Raw genomic sequence first — 3,244 nt, 5'->3', positions numbered from 1 at the left:
ATCTTAAAAGTAATATGAAATGGGTTGTAAATATAAAAACAGATGACAAATTGGCAATTACTTTATAATTTCTGAATTTTATCACATTTTCAGATTTCTATTTTACTGGGCATTAACCTAATTTAAATATATCTTTAAAGTAATTTAAATCTGGCTGGACATTTCGGTATTAAAAATAGTTTGGAACCCACATAAATATGCGAAATTGGTCCTGGCCAACCAAAAAAAAGACTGCAATAAATTGTATAAGAAGTTTCCATGAGCTATATATAAATCTCTACTCCTATAAAAAAGAGTTGGTGGTGATGGCGTGGGTGCCTTCATCTCATCTACACCGTCGGATCTGAAATGTGAGGCTGAGATGACTCATTGTGCCCGATTGTCCCTGAAACAGAACACGTGGAGATTCTCCTTCTCTCGGGGAAGATAACGAGCCTTCGAGAATCCCCTCCCGAATTCCTTGCGGTGAGCCTCTCTCCTCTATCTTTCCCCGGCGACCACTGAAGTCGATTTTGGCGAGGATCCCTCTTGCCTCCCCTTGGATAGGGTATTTCTCCCTCTAGATCTGGCGTGTAGGCCATCAGAGAGACGATAGCGGGGATTGCTGCCATGGCCAAGTTTGTTTTCTACAGTAAGTTCCTTCATTTTTTTCCTTTGTGGCTGCTGGGGTTGATTCCCGTTTGTGCCTGACTCAGGTCCTAAACTTCCAACGAGAGTCTCTTTCTTCCGTGCTGCAAATGGAGGCTACTAGCGACAGGACCGCCATGGGTAGGCCTGGGAATTACAGGCGTGGAGGATTTCTGGGCAAGCCACTCGTTCCTGGGCGTGCCTGTGCCACTGCCGATGTGGATTTAGCCTTGCTGAAATTACTGAGCTCTATCCCCCAGGTTGTTACCAAATTTTCTATTAGATTGTTTATTTTCATTCTGATCCGTGTCAGATTTTTGTACTTGCATTATTTTGTGCCAGGTAATTAGAGCAGCATGACCAACCACTGCCAAATTCCTTCCTAAGTGGAGAAGTTCCCAATCCCTAAGATCAAGGAATGAAGATAAGCTTTTCCACTTTGTTGTATCAAGTAATTTAACTTCCCAGTTCACACTAAATTATTGTGTATTGGCAACCTGAATTATCTATTTTACAAAAAAGCATATATACACTTCTGTAGTTCTATGAGATCAATGGAGCAAGAAGGGCATGCAGTATTGTCTTCTGTCGCTTGGAAATACTAATTGAAAAAAGATATGCAGCATTAGTAATATCCTTCTCATATGTGGTCCGAGACTCCGAGGGAGACGCCCAGTAATGAGTGCAGTGGTCCTTGTAGATAGGTTTTTCATGACTTCAACATGCGCCTTCCATCTCATTACTATGTGTTACCCCAAAATCCTATGAGTTCATATACGAGTTTTTAATCTCTGCAAGTAAATTTTGATATTGTGTAAGGTCTGTATGATTAGAATCCCATGGGAAACTGTGTAATCTCTTGTAAGACAATATTCATGAGTTTAGACTCATATACCTAACCTGCATAATTGCTGGAAATATTTTGAACAAGTTATATCTCATTTTTATCTTACTTAGTTTAGTTTTGCGGCGAGGCAAATCCTACATGACACTCATAGTCGACTGGACACACCATGTCGTGCACTGGCCCAACATGGTCAGAGATGAGACCGAACGGTCGAAGTGGAGCCGGAGACGATGTGGCCAAATCGTACTTTAGTGCATTATATTGTCTCTTGGCAGTCTTAGTTTCCCCTCAGTAAATGATATATGGTGTTTATGTTGAATACTGTTTCATTGTTTCGAGGCACACCCGTTAGAACAAATTCTGTAATTTAGTAATGTTTAGGGCATTATGGTTGTGAGTAGTTATCTCTTAGTTTTACGAATACATGTACTTTTGCCTTGTTGCCACCTGCGAAATGGAATATTGCAGTTTAACACTTCTGTCAAATTTTGCTTAGTAGTTCCCCTGTAGTTATTTGATTCTTATTTGACCTGCATCATTGCAAGTATTTATTCTTAACAATTTTCCTTTTTTGTCCATTCAATGGGAAGCCAGAAGATGTTCTATATCCAAAAACAATTGGACAAGGTAACACCAGTAAGCACATCTACTTCAAGTTTTGTGTGATGCTATCTCACTTCTTTTATACTCTTGGTGATCAAAGGTTGTACCTTCAGCAGTGTTTGAGTAAATGCTGTCAGTTTTGTCAATAGTTGGAGAAGATATTATCATCAAGCGCGCGCACAGTCCTATGCTAGGAAAGAGAACTGGGATTGGAATGGGATGTCCCAATTTCTTTGCCGTGGGGCCATGGAAATCTGAGTTCTTCCTCTTCTTTTGACACATGAGCCATGCCTTGTGGAGCTCTTTTTTCATGAACTGCATCTTGGCCCCTCTGTGTGGCAAAGTATTGTTTGGAATCTGCTACATTGTGGCCATTTTGTGGCCACATCAGATGCTTCTCTTGAGAGGCTGGTGATAATTTTGGGTTGTCTCCTGAAATCTGGTCAAAAACTTGCCTTCTCACATGAAAAGGAATACATGAAGATGTTCGCTGTTGAAAACCATTTTTTATTCGTCCCTAAACTAGATTTTACACAGTTATAATGCATGAAGATATTCATTGTTGAAAGCATTTTTTTATTAGTTTTACTATGGTCTGCTATGCTCGAGTGCTTGGCAGGAGCACATGAGAAGGAAAGAGGGAGATTGATATCGCCATCTTGAGTTGTTTTTTAATTAGAACAATTGTTGAATAGTTTGTCTGTATACGAAAATTCGAATTTGAGCCCGAGCTCATCTGCACCTGCACTCACGAAAAAAATCAAAATAAATACTAGAAAAATTCAAAAAATTCCAAAAATAATTAGGGTAGTAGACAATTTGATGCGTGAGGTACGCTCCAATTTTCAAAATATTTGGACTTCTGTGCAGCTCTCAGCAAAAAAGACAAATCGGAGGTCTGTAAAAATGTGTATTGTTCATATACTGTTGGTTTGATTTGTCTTTTTTGCTGAGAGCTGCACAGAAGTCCAAATGTTCTGAAAATTGGAGCGTACCTCACGCATCAAATTGTCTACCACCCTAATTTTTTTGGAATTTTTTGAATTTTTCTGAATTTCTTACGATTTTATTTTTGACCGGGTGCAGATGCACCCGGGCACCGAAACGCCGCTCTCGTCTGTATATTACTCCCTCTGTTCCAATCTATAAGGTGTGCATGCTTTTCGA

General features: G+C 39.8%; 1 long non-coding RNA gene across 2 annotated transcripts; it reads left to right on the top strand.

Annotated features, from left to right (window-relative positions):
- Window positions 1-387: 387 nt before the first annotated feature.
- Window positions 388-2,580, top strand: LOC125545511. Of its 2 annotated transcripts, none has more exons than XR_007300061.1 (4): window positions 388-617; window positions 696-887; window positions 970-2,101; window positions 2,178-2,580. It is a non-coding gene; the product is annotated as an uncharacterized LOC125545511 (long non-coding RNA). The 2 variants fall into 2 exon arrangements; XR_007300062.1 differs by having other exon boundaries at window positions 413-631.
- Window positions 2,581-3,244: the final 664 nt, after the last annotated feature.

The sequence above is a fragment of the Triticum urartu genome, chromosome 1 (genome assembly GCF_003073215.2).
Source record: "Triticum urartu cultivar G1812 chromosome 1, Tu2.1, whole genome shotgun sequence".
NCBI lineage: Eukaryota > Viridiplantae > Streptophyta > Magnoliopsida > Poales > Poaceae > Triticum > Triticum urartu.
Note: the sequence above shows the minus strand (reverse complement) of the source record. Positions and strands in the feature narration are given on the sequence as shown.